Raw genomic sequence first — 19,614 nt, 5'->3', positions numbered from 1 at the left:
CAGAAGCTGAGCAATAAAAATCCCTGTACCCTTTCCCTTTTGCACTAACCTCTGCCCTTCTCTAGGAGCTAGAGAAAGCAGATAGATTTCACTGTTTGTCTTAAAAAGCAGGTACAGGATACCTGTGACAATTTCTGAAGTCCAGAGACTGTAGAGGAAGATTTTGAGTCATCCAAAGCTGGTAGTCACAGTGAGTCTGAGAGCAGAGGCAGCAGATCTGGACTGGGGAAGTCTAGTTAAGACTGTGGCAAGTGAAGGGATGGACAGGGCAGGTACCAGCCATTTCACACGTACTGCAGGGCTGTAGCTCAGATTATTCAAACACAGCCACACCAGTATCATATGCACAGAGAAGTTGTTTTCCATCACAAGGCACTTGATCTAATGCCCCCTTCTGTGTCCTAGATGCCAAAGGTTGCCACTGTTTCAATATCAGTGGAAGAAGATAGACACTTACAGCACAGTTTAGTTCCTCTTCAGTTAGCTGTCCCTCACTGGTCAGCCAAATCATGTTTTAAAAACAGTTGGTGGTTTTTTGTTGGTTTTTTTTTTTTTTTTCTATACTGGGGGCACAGGTTGACTGGTTTAGATATAAGCATCTGCAATGAAGACTTCTGAAGTTTTTGTCTACTTTAATGGCAAACACTTGTCACAGTATTCCAGAAATTCTTTCACAAATACTGAACACAGTGCTCATTCAGGTCCTTTTCTTCAAAGTTATGTTCTAGTCAGCTGGTTCCCAGCCTCTACTGTTGCATGGTGTTACTCTATCACAGACGCAGGACTGTAGTTACCTTGGTCGAACGTCATGAAGTCCATGTCATCCCACTCCCTAGATTTTGGGATCCCTCTGAACTGCAGCTCTACTCCCCAGGATATTGACTGCTCCTCCCACATCACTGATCTTGCTGGAGGTGCACTCCATCCCGTCTCCCAGTTCACTAATGAAGATGTTAAAGAGATGTTAAGTACTGGTCTCATTATTGACCCCTGTGAAAATTGGCTGCCATTCAGACTTCAGAACACTGATCAAAATCCTTTGGTTTTGATCCAGGTAATGTTCTGTGCACTCACAAGTCCAAACACCTTTGTTGTATCTTACCCTCTTGTCTATAAAAAATACCTGTTGCTCTCAGGCAGACCTTATCGCTCTCTACAACTACCTGAAAGAAGGTTGTAGTGAAGTGGGGGTCAGTCTCTCCTCCTAAGTAACAAGCAATAGGACAAGAGGTAGCGGCGTCAAGCTGCACCAGGGGAGGTTTAGACTGGATCACCAAGAGGATGATCAGTCATTGGAATAGGCTGCCCAGGGAAGTGGTGGAAACATCATCTCTGGAAGTGTTCAAAAATCATGTAGATGAGTGCCACAGTGACATGGCTTAGTGGTGGTCTTGGCAGTCTTGGAGTAATGGTTGGACTTGATGAATTTAAAGATCTTTTCCAACTCAGTTGATTCTACAATTCTGTGATTCTATGTAGAGAAAACGTCACAAAAATAAGTAAGCAAATGCTTGTGCCTTACATGCCTTCAGGATAAGGAAAGAAAAATAGTTAGAGAAACACCCTTTAAATAGAATGATCAGTCTTCTAAAGGTAGCATTGTCTCATCCATAAAACATAGAATCAGACAAGGAAATATGCTATTGTCAACGTAAGTTTGATTCTTGGCATTACTGCACTGTTTTTGGCTTGGATAGAGTTAAATTTTTACATAATAGCTTGTATGGGGCTATGTTTTTGATTTGTGATGAAATCAGCATTGATAATATGGGAGGGGGGAGGAGAGTGTTATTTATTGCAGAGCAGTGCTTACACAGAGTTAAGGCCTTTTCTTCTTCTCACCCCACCCGCCAGAGAGTATGCTGGGGGTGCACAGATTGTTGGGAGGAGACACAGCTAGACAACTGACCCCAACTGACCCAAGGAATATTACATAACATATGACATTATGCTCAGCATATAAAGCTGGGGGGAGAAGAAGGAAGGTGGGGGGAACACACTTTCAGAGTGATGTTTTTGTCTTCCAAAGTAACCATTAGACATGATGGAGCCCTCCTTTCCTGGAGGTGGATGAACACCTGCCTGATGATGGGAAGTAGTGAATGAATTCATTGGTTTGCTTTGCTGCATGCACAACTTTTGCTTTACCTTTTAAACTGTGCCTATGTCTACCCTTGAGTTTTCTCACTTTTACCCTTCCAATTCTCTTCCTCATCCCGCTGGTGGTGGAGCAAGCAAGCAGCTGTGTGGGGCTAAGCTGCCTATCAGCATTAAACCACCACAATTACTAATATCCTGTATTTCCATACTTTCTGTACAGTGCTCAGAGATCCCAAGTGACATGGGATATGTGTTATAATGTGCAGGAGCACTTTTATCATCTCCTCCTTCCACATCTCCATTTTAGAAATTTGTTGTCAAATATCAAGGGGATTAATTTCTAAAGTCAAAAGCAGATGTAACGTTATGAGCAAAGGTTGTTTTTTGGGGTTTTTTTTGGGTTGGTTTTTTTTTTATTTAAAAAAGATATATGAACCTGCGTTTCAGACACCTTAGATAAAAAAATGTTAATCGCTTCAAACAATCCCCATTTTTGCAGAGCTATTTAATATTCTAGACTGCTGGTCTGCAGGCATCCAAATGGAATGCTAATTATTCACTTGCCCAGCTAAAAGCTTTACAGAGGCTGACAGAAGGAAAGGCACTAGACTACCGAACAACAATACCACGCTTTCAGTGGGAAAGACAACTATAAAATGTTTCCTGCAGCCTAATTCTTCTAGCACCAGCTGATCCTTTACTACTCCCTACTTGACACCAATTAATCTCTCCTTTACAGCTTCCTATTCCCTAGGGCCTTAGCTGATATTCCTCTACTTTATGTTGTGTTTAAAATGGAGGTTGTGAAGAATGCATTGAGTCTCAAACACAGCAAAGTAATACATTTAAATTCCTTCTAATCTGATGAGATATCTTTCATTCCAGTCTTTCATTGCCCAGCTAAGTTATGTCCAAGATTGCTAGTTCACTGGAATGTCTCCATCATGTTTTCCTTAAAACAAGTGATGTCCCATCTAAAGAGCAGAGGGAAGCTCACCTCTTACTCTCCATCAAGCTAAAGAGACACCAAGGTAATATAATTTATAATTTTTAATGTGTCTCTCCCATCGTACTGCCTCCAAATTCAATTATTTGTTGGTACACAGAGCATAGTTCTGTTCCTCCTAACATTATTGAAGATTGCTTCAAAGTGAGGAAGAATATTTAGGCAAGGTTTGTCAGGAGTGTAATGCCACCTGATACATTTGAAAAACAGTCAAACTTTGGACCAATAACGTACGTCCATGACAGGTTTTCTTACTCTCTAGCAAAACATGCTAAATTTAGTGACAATTTCCCTTTATTTCATGTGAACCATGGTATTCAAACCAGATTAATTGTTATTGATTATCTACCAATATCGATACCCTGCAAGAACACTTTTATTTTATATACTCCTGACCTTGAATAACATAGAGGTTGACATACATAACCTCTTTGTAATGATACTTTTTTCTGTAAAATGCAGGGGGTTATAGACATTTAGTGCAGATTAGACTTTAAATTCACATTCCAACTCTTTGTTACTAAACTTTTTATTTGATGCTTTTGGAGACCAGTCTAGAATCAAACTAAGCAGAAGTTAATAGCTCAAAGCTATCTGACTCCTGGAAAGGCAACTTATCATAGCTCACCCTTTATTTGAGTACAGGAAGTGGAATCCAAGCCAATACACTGATCTACTTCTTCTGTCTAGAAATGTAAGGATTTATTTGAACTAAAACCTGTTATACCAGTGTCATTGCTAACTACTGAGGCTGTATCTTCAAGAGTTGCTGTGGTCTGATCTAATAGCTCATGTTCTCTGAAATGAGTTGTTTAGGCTTCTTTCTCCCTTTCTTCTCTTCTGCCTGGACCTGGCCACACAGTCCCATTTGATTCCTGTTCTCCACAGTCCAGCTTGGTACCAATTTTCTACTGGACTATGAAGTAGAACTGTTTATGGAGGAGTTCAAAAAGTGGTTTGACCAATACAAAGAAGGGCATAGTGTTGTGTTTCCCGGAGATGGGAACAAGTAAGGGAAACTTCTGAGACAGAGAACTGAATTACACCCTTGACATTTTGGAAAGTACACTCCATTAGGGCCACACAAGTATGGAAACTTTCTTGAAAACACAGCCTGACGTGGCACAGGGAACATCTTCTCAGATGTTCAATTAGTCTGTCCTCTAAAGTCCAGGGTCTCTATGTTTTATTTATGTTTTCTTCTAAATTTGCATCTCTTCTGAAAATGCTGAGCCCAGGAGAAAGGGTTTAGAGGGACAGTGGAAGGAACCATAGCATGTCTTCCTTGTCTCCCCCATTCTCACTCTTCCAGAGTTCATTTCAATATGGAGCATTCTTTTTCTTGAGTATCTTCACTCTTCTGAATCTTTCTGATCTCTCTAGTTCCACCAACTCTCTTTTAGGTCCTAAGTACAATAGAAACTTCCACTGTTTTAAAAACATCTTTGTCATACACAGTCTACAATGGAACATGTGCTTCCATACAGCTCCTCTTACAGAATCACAGAATCACAGAATCCCAAGGGTTGGAAGGGACCTAAAAAGATCATCTAGTCCAACCCCCCTGCAAGAGCAGGGTAACCTACAGTACATCACACAGGAACTTGTCCAGGCGGGCCTTGAATATCTCCAGTGTAGGAGACTCCACAACCCCCCTGGGCAACCTGTTCCAGTGCTCTGTCACTCTTACAGTAAAGAAGTTCTTCCTGATGTTAACGTGGAACTTCCTATGTTCCAGTTTACACCCATTGCCCCTTGTCCTATCACTGGATATCACTGAAAAAAGCCTAGCTCCATCATCCTGACACCTACCCTTCACATATTTGTAAACATTGATGAGGTCACCCCTCAGTCTCCTCTTTTGCAAGCTAAAGAGACCCAGCTCCCTCAGCCTCTCCTCATAAGGGAGATGTTCCACTCCCTTAATCATCTTTGTGGCTCTGCGCTGGACTCCTTCAAGCAATTCCCTGTCCTTCTTGAACAGAGGGGCCCAGAACTGGACGCAATATTCCAGATGCGGCCTCACCAAGGCTGAGTAGAGGGGGAGGAGAACCTCTCTTGACCTACTAACCACTCCCTTTCTAATGCACCCTAAGATGCCATTTGCCTTCTTGGCCACAAGAGCACATTGCTGGCTCATGGTCATCCTCCTATCCACCAGGACCCCCAGGTCCCTTTCCCCTTCACTACTTTCCAGCAGGTCAACCCCCAACCTGTACTGGTACATGGGGTTGTTCTTCCCCAGATGCAAGACTCTACACTTGCCCTTGTTAAATTTCATCAAGTTTCTCCCCGCCCAACTCTCCAGCCTGTCCAGGTCTCGCTGAATGGCAGCACAGTCCTCTGGTGTGTCAGCCACTCCTCCCAGTTTTGTGTCATCAGCAAACTTGCTGAGGGTGCACTCAGTTCCCTCATCCAGGTCATTGATGAAAATATTAAACAGCACCGGTCCCAGCACCGACCCCTGGGGAACTCCACTAGTCACAGACCTCCAGCTAGATTCTGCGCCATTGACCACAACTCTCTGCCTTCTTCCTTTCAACCAGTTCTCGATCCACCTCACTACTTGATCGTCAAGCCCACACTTCCTTAGCTTATCTATGAGGATGCTGTGGGAGACAGTATCAAATGCCTTACTGAAATCAAGAAAAACTACATCTACCGCTCTACCATCATCCCTCCACCTAGTCACTTCCTCATAGAAGGCTATAAGGTTGGTCATACATGACTTCCCCCTCATAAAACCATGTTGGCTGTTCTTAATGACCCCCTCATCCTTGATATGCCTAGTGATGGAGTCAAGAATAAGTTGTTCCATCATCTTTCCAGGGATGGAGGTAAGGCTGACCGGTCTATAATTACCCAGGTCCTCTTTCTTGCCCTTCTTATAGACTGGCGTGACACTTGCCATCCTCCAATCCTCAGGCACCTCTCCTGTTTCCCACGACTTACCAAAGATGATGGAGAGTGGCCATCCATGAAAACCTGAAGTCCAGGAAAATAGTGTCTCAATGTCCATGAGTTGATAGGTATATCATAAGTTACCACTGTGTCCACTTTCTTCCAGGTTTTTACACCTTTGATCCTATGCATTTTTTCCTCATTTGCACTGATTCAGCTCTGCTGATTCTGAAAAATAAAAGTATTATTTACACTTCACATATATGTGCTCAGTATGGAGAATTGGAACAACACTGAGAAACTGTGTTTTGTTTCCTGGCCGATACAGCACAAGTAAAACTTGTGGAGCAGAAGCTGAAAGACTGTGTTTTTAGTTTTTGGATCAATTTGACATCTTTTAGCAATTTTTTCGGGCAGCAATTCAGAAGCCTCTGATTCTTCCCCCACCCCATACACCAATCTGGTATCTTTCTATCTAAGTTTTTCGACACCTTTTGTCTGTGCAAATCAATAAACAAAGTCTGAAAATAATATTCATTGCAAAAATAAACTATCATGGAGATTTCTGATATCATTTTTTGGCCAATGTACCAATGTTAAAAAAACAGGCTTTTAATTTTCTCTTCCCTACGCTATGCTACATTTAGTATACTTAATTAAAAGAAAAATAATTACTTTTTGATAAAATATATGAATCTTAGAATGTATATGTTCCAGACGTAATTTTAAGTGAATAAGTAGCAAAAGTTTATAACAGAGATGGAACAGTGAGTGCTGAGGCTTTTGGGAACTTTTGTTACAAGGCCTCAGATATTTTTTATATGCCTGAGCCCTTTAATATTTTTTAGAAATCTGTTTGTTATATATTAAAGTCGCCAAACAACAACCTGGTAACAGGTGCTCACTGAGCATCTAAAGCTAGTGCCTCTCATGATAATCCTCTGCACAAATTTTGTCTCCCGACCACATTTAGGAGATGGAGTATATTGCAGTTTCCATATCTAAAAGCCTTTGTCCAGCAAAGAATCTAATTCTAAGGTAAAATCTATAACATGGACTTCTGCTTATTAGGGACAGGGCTGACAATAACTTTAATTTTATGTAGTTATCAGTGTTTTATCATTTTATTTGATGTAGTCTAGACTAAAACATAAATGAGAAGAGGTCAGGGTGCAGGTACGATTTAAAATCTTTTTCTTCCCTGTTTAAACCCATTGAGAACTATGGAACTCGTATAAGGAGACAGATTATCTTACACCAAACTACTTAGTGGTTCTTTGATATGCTGAAGTTTTCAACACTGGCTAATTGTGTGTATATGTGTGCGTATTGCTGAACTAGGTGCTATCTAGGACAAACTGTCGAAAGGAGACTTACAGATCCTTTTACTGGCAAATCTCAGTAGCCATTGCCCAATTTTCAGATATATTATTTCTTACCCTATATAAGTTACAGCCAATAAGATGGGTTTACTTCCACTGAGGCAAAAATTAAAAATATTTTATATAATAAAAAATTTCTTCTGGATTTTCCAGATGATCTCTGTGTAGTTATTTGTCTGTGTATGCAATGCAATAATTTAATCTTTGCATTATTTATTTAACTCTCCCCCCCCCCCCCCCCAAGCAAAACAGGATTTGAATTCTTCCCATGAACATTTTGTAGCAAAGTGCTCACCTCCCAATAGGTCTTTATACATTCATTGCATGAGAAAATTTCATATTTTTCTCTTCATTACCAATTCTGTAGGGCAAGAAAGAACAGTAACATAAATTCAAAAGACAACACACTATTTTCAGGAGACAAACAAGATTAAACACAGATGTTCTTTACACAATAAGATCTTTACACAATACTAGATATTGTATACATTTGATGACTGGGAAAAGGGAAATATAACCTCCATTTCCAAGAAAGGGAAAATGGATGACCCAGGGAACTACAGACCAGCCAGTCTCACCTCCATGCCTGGCAAAATCTTGGAGTAGATTTTCTTGGAAGACATGCTAAGGCACATGAAAAACAACGAGGTGGCTGGTGACAGTCTCATAGCAGCCTTCCAGTATCTGAAGGGGGCCTATAAGGATGCTGGGGAGGGACTCTTCATTAGGGACTGTAGTGATAGGATAAGGGGTAGCAGGTTCAAACTTAAACAGGGGAAGTTTAGATTGGATATAAGGAAGAAATTCTTTACTGTGAGGGTGGTGAGGAACTGGAATGGGTTGCCCAAGAAAGTTATGAATGCTTCATCCCTGGTTCAAGACCAGGTTGGACAGAGCCTTAGGTGAGATGGTTTAGTGTGAGGTGTCCCTGCCCATGGCAGGGGGGTTGGAACTTGGTGATCTTAAGGTCCTTTCCAACTCTAACTATTCTATGATTCTATGATACAGGAAAAAAAGAGCAAACCTCTCAACATAGTGTACTTCTACTCCATAGAAGAAGAAACAGGGCACAAACAGGCCACAGCCTCTTTCCCCTTTTTCAGCTAAACAGAGCCTGAATTTTCTATCAGGGCTGAACAAATTTAAGTGTTTCTGGTATGTTTCCTGAGCAAACTCTTGTGAAGCAGTAAACACTATGGAAGCCTGGAGTTTGTTACATCTCTGACAATGTCTAAGCTTTCCATGCTCACTCTCAGGTAACTATCAAGTTCTATTTTCTAGATAAATTATTTTATTTCCTTCCCTAAATCTGTTTTCCAGGCAAGATACACCAGATGCTTTGAAAAGTGGTTATTTTTTTCCTTTCCAGAGAGCTTTCACTTAAACAGATCAGCCACTGACATCTCAGGTTAAGCTACCTCAGCATAAAGACTGATACTACAGGGTTTGCAGGAAATGAAATGAGCACTGTGAAGGTTTCAGGTCAAATATTAATATACCTGACAGTAGCATGTCTGGAAAGTTTCATCTTCAGCAGTCCAGTGATGACTAAATCCTTTCCACCTGCTGGGATGACACTGATTTGCAAATTATAAGATAATTTAGAATTTTAAATTTGCATTTAAAAGTCTGTTTGAAGAAGGGGATTTTATTTGCTTCCTGTAACTTTGTATACTTATAGTGAGAAATGGCTGGAAACTGAGTGTTATGTATGTTTTAAGCTGTTTCTTAGTTTGTTTTTCCTGCTTCAAAGAAAAGCCGAGTCTCAAATGCAAACTTATAAAGTCAGTAAAATATATAATCTCTGGGACTACGAATGGATAACATTCATTTAATCTATGCATATAGCATTTTTCTACACTGGTGTAAAATAATGCAATAGTAGCTATACTGTTCCAAAAGTCAGTTCCTCTTTAACAAAATATCAGGCAGAATTAAGAATATCAATAACTAATAAAGAATAAAAGAAGCATAAAAGAAGCACTATGTCAAAGATTTAAAATATTTCTGCCATGAAAATATTCCCATGATAAGAACACTGTAAGAACTTTACCCACTCCGGGAAAATTCAAGGTAAAATCAATAAAAATAATAATAAAATATTATTCATTGCTTTAGCACAAAAAGATAGGATATGGTTAGCTCACAAAGCTGAAACATGTTACGGGAAGTGGAAAAGATCATTTTCTTAGAACAGAAAAATCCAGAAGAGATGGACCACTAGTGGATATCGTATCAGCCATTATAATAGTTATTGAAAAATGGATCAGCTACCACCTAGTTCCTACACGTATAATAGAATGTGTCTTACAAAATTCCCATGCTCCATACTCAGAGGTCTATGTGCAGTCCTGTGTATATTACTTTCAGTCCATTTTCTATGTTGTCTTGTCATCTTGAAAGGAAATGCAAAAATATATCTCCAGAATGTCAGCCAGATTAAGTACTAAAAGCTGTCAAATCAGTATCAATATATCAATAAGGTTTTAGCTTAATCTGATATGGTTGCAAAATTCAGTTTATTTCTTACTTAATTCTACAACCTTTAAAAAAAACCACAGCTTAGATACAATAATATCTAAGTCCTTAATTTTTTCTTCATAATTCCCAAACTTCCTCTCATTCACTTGGAACTACATAGTACATGCTACATAGTACAACCTGATGATAAATTATTTGACAATCATCACATAACATGCTTTTATTGACAGAAAAACTAATCTGATCTACTACACCATTTTATGTCAATGTAAATCTGTTGATTTCAGGAGAGTTACAAAATTCATTTATGACTAAGGTGCTATATACTTCATATCTTTCGTCTTAATTGATTTGGAGCTATTAGCCAATACCCTCCTGTTTTATAAACTTACACATATAAACATGTATATTATTAGTATGTCAGTTGAGTATATATGTCAGTTGCGTGCCACACTATTCTTCCCTTAAACCAACAACAGTAGAAATAATTTTGTAATTCGTGTTCATCTTGAATTTATTCAAGTATTTTTTCTTAATAATTGTCACAAATATTGTCTCCATTACCCAGTATTATATATTATCTTTAAGGCATTGCTTTTTGGAGGAATTTAGGAGGCTATTTAGAAGAGCAGTTTTGGAAAACTCTGCCTGTTTAGATGGCTGAGATATCCTAAATGCCTACAGTAAGAGTCTTCTCCTTTAGCTTTAAACAGAGAACAGAGACATCTATGCCTGATTTACTAGTTCTCTTTGAGCTTGTCATTAGAAGGATGTAAGGGTATTACTCATCTGGTCTACTTAAAATTCTAGTTTGTACACAGAGATTAAACACAGCAAGCGTGCCAATTTCTTCCAGTGGCAATGAAGATAGTAAAGATGACTAGTTGAGACATAAATGTCTACATAGAATAGAATCATAGAATAGTTAGGGTTGGAAAGGACCTTAAGATCACCTAGTTCCAAACCCCCTGCCATGGGCAGGGACACCTCACACTAAACCATCCCACCCAAGGCTCTGTCCAACCTGGCCTTGAACACTGCCAGGGATGGAGCACTCACAACTTCCCTGGGCAACCCATTCCAGTGCCTCACCACCCTAACAGGAAAGAATTTCTTCCTTATATCTAATCTAAACTTCCCCTGTTTAAGTTTTAACCCATTACCCCTTGTCCTGTCACTACAATCCCTAATGAAGAGTCCCTCCCCAGCATCCCTATAGCCCCCCTTCAGATACTGGAAGGCTGCTATGAGGTCTTCAAGCAGCTTTCTCTTCTCCAGGATCAACAGCCCCAACTTTCTCAGCCTGTCTGCATACGGGAGGTGCTCCAGTCCCCTGATCATCCTCGTGGCCCTCCTCTGGACTTGTTCCAACAGTTCCATGTCCTTTTTATGTTGAGGACACCAGAACTGCACACAATACTCCAAGTGAGGTCTCACAAGAGCAGAGTAGAGGGGCAGGATCACCTCCTTTGACCTGCTGGTCACGCTCCTTTTGATGCAGCCCAGGATACGGTTGGCGTTATGGGCTGTGAGCGCACACTGAAGCCGGCTCATGTTCATTTTCTCATCAACCAACACCCCCAAGTCCTTCTCCACAGGGATGCTATGAATCTCTTCTCTGCCCAACCTGTAGCTGTGCCTGGGATTGGCTTGACCCAGGTGTAGGACCTTGCACTTGGCATGGTTAAACTTCATAAGGTTGGCATCAGCCCACCTCACAAGTGTGTCAAGGTCCCTCTGGATGGCATCCCTTCCCTCCAGAGTATCAACCAAACCACACAGCTTGATGTCATCGGCAAACTTGCTGAGGGCGCACTCAATCCCACTGTCCATGTCACCAATAAAGATGTTGAACAAGACCGGCCCAAAACCAATCCCTGAGGGACACCACTCACTACTGGACTCCAGCTGGATGTTGAGCCATTGACCACAACTCTTTGTGTGCAGCCATCCAGCCAGTTCTTTATCCACTGAGTGGTCCATCCATCAAATTGATTTCTCCAATTTAGAGACAAGGATGTCGTGTGGGATAGTGTTGAATGCTTTGTACAAGTCCAGGTAGATGACATCAACTGCTCTACCCCCTCCATCAATTCTGTAGCCCCATCATAGAAGGCCACTTAAGTGGTCAGGCAGGATTTCCCCTTAGTGAAGCCATGCTGGCTGTCACCAAGCACCTTGTTGTTTTTCATGTGCCTTAGCATGCTGTCCAGGAGAAACTGCTCCAAGATTTTACCAGGCACAGAGGTGAGACTGACTGGTCTGTAATTCCCCGGGTCTTCCATTTTCCCCTTCTTGTGAATGGGGATTATATTTCCCTTTTTCCAGTCATCAGGAACTTCACCTGACTGCCATGATTTTTCAAATATGGTGGACAGTGGCTTAGCAACTTCATTTGCCTGCTCCTTCAGGACCCGCGGATGGATTTCATCAGGTCCCATGGACTTGTGTATGTTCAGGCTTTTAAGATTGTCTTGAACCAGATCCTCTCCTACAGTGGGCCTAGGGTCATCATTCTCACAGTTCCTGTGTCTGCCTTCCAAGGCTTGGGTGGTGTGGTCAGTCTTTGCCAGTGAAGACTGAGGCAAAGAAGTCATTCAGAACCTCAGCCTTCTCTAAATCCAGACTTTTCCAGCCAGTTCTTCTGATAGCTTCCACAGGGGGCCTATGCTGTCCCTAGTCTGTCTTTTATTCGCTACATACCTATAGAAAACCTTCCTGTTATCCTTGACATCCCTAGCCAAGTTCAATTCTAACTGGGCTTTAGCTTTCCTAACACGGTCCCTAGCTTCCCAGACAACATCCTTGTGTTCTTCCCAGGCTGCCTGTCCTTGCTTCCACCTTTTATAAGTCTATTTTTTCCTTTGAATTTTCCTCAGCAGCTCCTTATCCACCCAAGGAGGTCTCCTGGCCCTTCTGCTGCACTTCCTTCTAGTTGGGATGCAACACGCCTGAGCTTGCAGTAGGTGGTCCTTGAATATCAACCAACAGTCTTAGGTACCCCTGCCCTCTAGGGCTATTTCCCATGGGTCCTTACTAAGCAGATTCCTGAAGAGGCCAAAGTCTGCTCTCTTGAAGGCCAGGGCAGTGAGCTTGCTGCACGCTCTTCTCACTGTCCTGAGGATCTCGAATTCAACCATCTCATGATCGCTGCAATCAAGGCTGCCCTGGAGCATCACATTTCCAGTAAGTCCTTCCCTGTTGGTGAGCACGAGGTCAAGCATGGCACCTCATCTTGTCAGTTCCTGTGTTACTTGCAGAAAGAAGCTGTCTTCCACACAATCTAGGTATCTCCTGAATTGCTTGTGCCGGGCTGTACTGTCGCTCCAACAGATATCAGGGTGGTTGATGTCCCTCATGAGAACAAGGGCCTGTGAGCGTGAGGCTGTTCCTATCTGTCTATAGAGTGCTTCATCCACAGAGTCCTCTTGATCTCTGTCTGTAACAGATCCCCACAGTAATGTCTCCCATCGCTGTTCTCCCTTTAACCCTGACCCACAAACTCTCCGTAAACTGCTCACCTGTCCCCAGAGTTCCATACTCTCCAGCCTATCCCTAACATAAAGGGCAACTCCCCCTCCCCGCCTGCCAGGTCTGTCTTTTCTAAAGAGCCTGTAACCTTCCATTCCAACACTCCAGTCATAGGAGCCATCCCACCATGTTTCTGTGATGGCTATTATATCATACCCCTGTAGATGTGCACACATCTCTAATTCCTCTTGTTTGTTCCCCATGCTATGGGCATTTGTATAGAGGCATCTTAGCCAAGCTCCAAACAATGCTGGCTCATTGGCTGGAGCAGCTGGAATATCTCTACATTGCTCCAAGCAAAGAGATTGACTGATGCCCCCCTCCCCCAACACATCTAGTTTAAAGCCTCCTTGACCAGTCTGGCAAGCCTCCTACCAAAACTGCTCTTCCCCATCAGACCACCTCCACCAGCCCCCAGTAGACCTGGCTTACTAACTTGGGTCCCATGTTCAAGACACCCAAACCCCTGGCTATGGCACCACTGTTTGAACCATTTATTAACCTGGCCAATCCTCCTAGCCTTTTTGGGGTCCTCCCCTGTGTCCTGGAGAATTGACAAAAAGACTATCTGAGGTCCAGAGCCCCTAACCACCAGTCCCAGGGCTCTGTAGTCCTTCTTATGTTCTCCGGGCTACTACTACCTATATCCCTAGCACCCACATAGATCACCAGGAGCGGGTAATAGTCCCTGGAACTTACTAGAGTAGGCAGCCTCTCTGCAACATCCCTGATCTGTGCCCCTGGTAGGCAACACACCTCCCTTGAGACTGGGTCAGGCCAACAGATGAGTGCATCTGTCCCTTTCAAAGTAGAGTCCCCTACCACTGACCTGCCTCTTTTTCCTGGCAGCACCAGTAGTGATCTTCTTTACCAGTGCACCAGCCGGCTGGTTGTTCATGCTGCGAGTGCGTTTCCTCATCAGCTCTCTGCAGGACAGCAAAGCGGTTCTGGGTGGGGACAACAAATTTAGGAGGAAGCCCCTTGCTTTTAATTGTCCTCTTCCTCCTTTTTTTGTTGGTTTTTTTTTTCTTTTTTTGTCTGTTTATTTGTTTGTTTTGGGTTTGTTTTTTGTTTGGTTTTTTTTTTTTCTGTTTCCTAGCTTCCTGGGGTAGCGGCCTCCTTCTTTCCTCCATGAACTACAGGGGACACTTGAGGGCCCTGCACAGTCTGGGCCTGGAGCAAGCACCCCTGCTTCCTCTCAGCTTCCCTAACACGTTTCAGCCTATTGACAGCGTCCCGCAGCTCAGCCCCTGCTGCAGGAGGGCCTCCCCCAGGGAGCACCGAGCACAGCCCTGCCCGTCGTGCTCCTTTCCCTCACAAGCCCAGCGCAGGCACTCCCTGCACCCCGAGCTCTGACCTTCAGCCTCCCCTCTCAGCAGCTGCCTGGGTGTCTACGCTGGCCACAGCCAGGGCAGAGCTCCCAGGCTGGGCCCAGGTCATACAGCGAGTACTCACCACCCCGCTCAAACGGCCTCACTGCGCTCCCTGGGGCAGGGTTTTAACCCCTCAGCGCTGGTGCTGCTGCTCCTGGCTCCGCTCCCTGTGAGTCCCGGCTCGCGTCAGCTTCGCTGCTGGCTGCTGGGAAAGTGCTGTGGAGGACTTGAGGCTCACTGGCCGCTCTGGGTTGGGGCTCCTGGACACGGAGCTTCCACTCGCTCCGGTGTTGAAGGCGTCCTCTCTCGAGCTACTCACCTCAGCAGTTAACATCTTAGATAACTAAACTGGCTGCTATGTCTCACGATAGAGAACACTGTTGTACTCAAGCAACATAAACAACACAATTTTCAGGATATGCCTAAAATGGGGAAACAAACCCTCTATACCATGCAATGTACTGTAGGTTACCCTGCTCTTGCGGGGGGGTTGGACTAGATGATCTTTTGAGGTCCCTTCCAACCCTTGGGATTCTGTGATTCTGTGAATACTTGAAATTATAATGTGAGAACAGAACATAAATGTTAGAAGAAGGTAGACAAAGCTGGGCTGGCTGAAAGAGAAAGAGTACTGGCTGGAACTTTTGGGATGAAGTGAGGCTTGTAACACATTTTCTCAAGGTCCCATTCTGTGCCTAACCTTTTTTTTTTTTCAATATAAAAATTATTTGTACACAAGACTTAGAGACTAACTGGGCCTACCTATGAAAAGCATAGGGTTTTGTACTAGTCGATTCTTCATGACACAGTAGGGAGGAAATCTGTGTCACATGAGTCAGATCAGTTATTTAAAGCACTTCTGTCATTGAGCACATGTTGATCAGCTGGATTACTTCAGGCGTATGAGAAAGGGCCATCGCTTAATGTCCATCTATCACCTCTGCTTATTCTGTTAGCACCGCAGAAGGCCCAGAGAAAGACAAGAGATGGGATGTGATTCTATCACCAAAAGTTACATTACAAAAAGAATTCTTCTATAAAATAAGTTTTTATCAACTTGAAACAGCAGAAGGCAAGAAAGACCTGAATATCCTCATTCAATCAAGTAGTGTCATGTGACTATAAGCAAGCAAAAATAATCCTAGCACGCTTCAGGCAAAATGATACAAATAGAGACGTGTTGATGCCATTATATAAGGTGTTAGAAAATTCTCCTGTGACATACTGAATCCAGTCCGTGTTTAAGAACTGTGAATCTAAACTAGAATATACTACGAGAATAACCTCTATACAGATCTGTAAAATAAAAATGGAGATAATATATTTATGAAAAATGATAAATATCTGTAAGCACATATGGCGAAAAACATCAGGGGGAAAAAAGAGTTATTAAGCTAAAAGATACTGTTGGCACAGTAATAGAAAGATGTAAAATGGTCATGAATACTTTTAAACTGGAAGCTAGGAGATTTCTAATATCAGGAAGAGCTTTCAAGGAGATACAGGGGCTGAGAAATCTGAACCCATTTTATAATGAGTCTTGCAACATTTATGAACAGGTTTCAGTTGCCTATAACGGCAGGGAAAAGGACTTTATGACCCACTAAGTTTTTCCAGCCTTATGCCCAAAGACACAGAAGGCATTGGCAAAAGAAATTCTGCTTGTTCATGTAAGTGGGAAGTTTTCAGAAAACTTTTATATGTATGACCACTGGTAATACATTTACTTTCATTATATTAAATGCATGTATTCATTGGTTACTGTTACTCTGAAAATATGATAATTAAAAAAGAATTTAGAATTCTTTTTCATTGTAACAATAAAAGTGCTGGTTGGGCTATAGTGGGCTTGCATGTAGGGTGCAGTTTGTTCATATTTACATTTCACCATAATACAAAAGAGAACTAAGAGATGCTTATGTTGGTTTTGTTTGTTTTCTTTTTGGCTTATCGCACATTTCTATTTACTGAACGCAATTTTATTCACTGAGTGATAATGTTGCATTTGTGTTTCTGAGAAAAGTAGTACTCAGCCTATTTTAAGTTGAATAGCCTATATTGCAAGTTTTATACATCTGCTATATGTTATGTAATTGATTCTGTGTGTTTTGTTTAAGATAATTTTTGTGAACATTGTTTTGCTTATTCATGTTTAATAAGGATTTAAGTTACTTTTTATATCAATGAATAAACTCAGGAAATTCATGTCATTTATTACTGTAGCAACCATTTTAACAAACAGTCACTTCAATAAAACATAAGTAAAGGTTCTTTCATTGCTACTGTCAGACAGTATGTTTTCCAGGTCTGGTTACAGGTGTCAAGTGTAATAGCCATGAAGTGTTATTAATAGTTTCAATAGCAATGAAGATAATATAATGATAACAACAGTGAATATAGCAATTAGCCATATGTATTAGCACAGCCTCATTTGTATCACTGCCTCCTACATGGATTTTCTCTTTCTTTTTCTTTCCAGTTATCTTTTGTTCTTCCAAGTATATTCCAAATTGGGTCTATATATACAGGTGGCTTGAGGTCACAGAAACCAAATGGTGAGCTGACATTGGTGGGATGAATATGAATTTTATTTATAGTCATCCCACTGAGAACAAGGTCATAAACAAATGAAAAAAATGCTTTACTAATGGTCGAAGACTGGGCTAGCAGTATAGCTGGAGATGATGGATGTCACTAACTAAAATTAAGATTTTAGTAAGCAGTGTTGCTTACTGCTGTCTTTAAACAGGAAAACAGCACAAGCAACATCTGCTTTCTCAGATAACTCCTATCATCCTTGTTCTGAAAGAATAAAGCATATTGATGATTTAAAAGCTGTGGAAAAGGCAAAAAGATATTAGGTCACTTGGCCCAAATCCCAGATTAAGTCAACTACTGCCCCTAGAAGAGCACCCTGAATTCCCAGCTCTCAACGCTACATGCCAGCTGCTGGGAAGCATCATTTCTTCAAAGTTTATTTAAAGGCAAGTAAGCAAGAAAAAAACCCTGAGGTTCCAAACTCCAGAAAGAAAAGTTTAATTTTGTCTTGTAAAACTGAGGAAGCATGTATTCCATTTTTTGTGTATTTCAGCTCTAATTCTAGTTCTTACACACTGAATATACTTTAGTGATGTTTGATTTTTCTGAAGCAAAAAATGCCCACTGTTGGAAAAGGATGAGTACTTTTTTCATTACAGGGTACCAAATTAATTTGTACCCATGTGCTGAAGTGCACATAAAAGCTGCAAGCAATCATTAAGAGTGTGTACAGATGTGTACTACTCAAACAGGTATGCCCATAAAAAAAAATAAATTGCCATAAACTAGCCCATATCCAGCTGGTCATTATTTACCTCTTTTACAGAAGCTATTACGCCGACTTTGATTTGCTTGCAGAGATGCTCACATAAGCACTTTTTATCTATCTTCTAAAGTAAGGGGCAGTGAGCTGAAATATTTTGGATATGGATCTCGACAAATCCAGCTCATTAGGACTTAAACAAAACAGGCATCATCCAACATAAGCAGCAACTGCATCCAGATCATAAAGGAATAACATGGTGGCTGTCTCCCAGGGATACACCTAAACAATACATTGTCACAGAGTTTAATTCTTTGCTAAATCTGAACGAGAAATTCAGAAATTACAGATAGAAGGAGACCTTATCAGGCCATCTTTTTTCTTTGTATCCCCAAAGAGAAGATATTTCTATGCTATTTCTGACAAGTTCTTGTCCAACTTGTTTTTCAATAAGGTCCAGTGATGGAAACTTCACAACCAGCCCATGGAATGCATTCCAGTGCTGCATTAACCTTTCTGTTACGTTTTCCTGTCATCTGATCTAATCTCCGTTGTGCTAATTAGAAAGCCTTATTGTAATCACAAAACATTATTCAGTTGGTCCACATCTCTCTTGAACTGTACACAAAATCAGACATCAGTACTCCAGCTGACACCTTACTAGTGCCAAATACAGCAAATATTTCAACTGAATTAGAGATAGCACTCCTATTTACTTTTTTCAGAAAAGCATTACATTCTTGACTCCTGTCCAGCTTGTGAGCGACAGCAACGCTCAGATCTTTTGTTTAGCCAGACATTTTTTGGTTTGTACTTGCAGGGAAGAATTTTATGTGTGTCCTTGTGTAGCTACTTTTTTCTCTATGTAAATTTTGGAAGACCCTGATCAGCTTGGTCTAATGTATAGTTAGTCACATAAGAAGCCAGAAGCTGGAGAGGTAACGTCCTTAAACGCCTTTCAACTTGAATAATTTTATGATCCTCTTATTTTCTGAGATAATTTTGAATGTGACTTCTCTTCTACAGTGTACTTGAATCTCTCTCAGTTTGTGTCATTTGCAACTTTAACAAAATTATGTTATTCTTTCCTTCCAATTATCACAAAACTTTGCATGGTTTTTAATCCAGGTTACACCCTTTAGTTCAAAACTGAGTGTATTCTTCCAGATTGACTATGAACCACTGCTAAAATACCTATCAAGTGTGGCAACTGCTACGTAATAGTACCATTAACACTTTTCCCATTCATCATGAATTAGACATAATTGTAAGAAATCTGAAACCCTCCCAGTGACACCATATGTTCAGCAGTGGCTTCATATTCAGAATACATCTGTGCTGTCGCCAGACTTTTACCCATTCTGAGCAGGTCTAACTGAAAAATTGTCTGAGATCAGCTCTTTCACCCTCCTTCCCAAAGGTAGATGATGACTTCTCATCTATTCAGTATTATTCCTGGCACTATCACAAGTTCCTGCTGATGAGCAGCAGCATGAAGTGGTAGCCACTGGGGCAGATGGGCCTCAGCAAGCTTTACAT

General features: G+C 41.4%; 1 long non-coding RNA gene across 2 annotated transcripts; it reads right to left on the bottom strand.

Moving 5' to 3' along the window:
* Nucleotides 1-1,388: 1,388 nt before the first annotated feature.
* LOC136014431 (uncharacterized) lies at nucleotides 1,389-7,753 on the bottom strand. Of its 2 annotated transcripts, none has more exons than XR_010612696.1 (3): nucleotides 7,685-7,753; nucleotides 6,152-6,235; nucleotides 1,389-1,471 (listed from the first exon to the last, which is right to left on the bottom strand). It is a non-coding gene; the product is annotated as an uncharacterized LOC136014431 (long non-coding RNA). The 2 variants fall into 2 exon arrangements; XR_010612697.1 differs by lacking the exon at nucleotides 1,389-1,471 and adding an exon at nucleotides 4,442-4,512.
* Between the last annotated feature and the right edge of the window lie 11,861 nt (nucleotides 7,754-19,614).

Source organism: Lathamus discolor, chromosome 5 (assembly GCF_037157495.1).
Source record: "Lathamus discolor isolate bLatDis1 chromosome 5, bLatDis1.hap1, whole genome shotgun sequence".
In the NCBI taxonomy this organism is placed as follows: Eukaryota; Metazoa; Chordata; class Aves; order Psittaciformes; family Psittacidae; genus Lathamus; species Lathamus discolor.
Note: the sequence above shows the minus strand (reverse complement) of the source record. Positions and strands in the feature narration are given on the sequence as shown.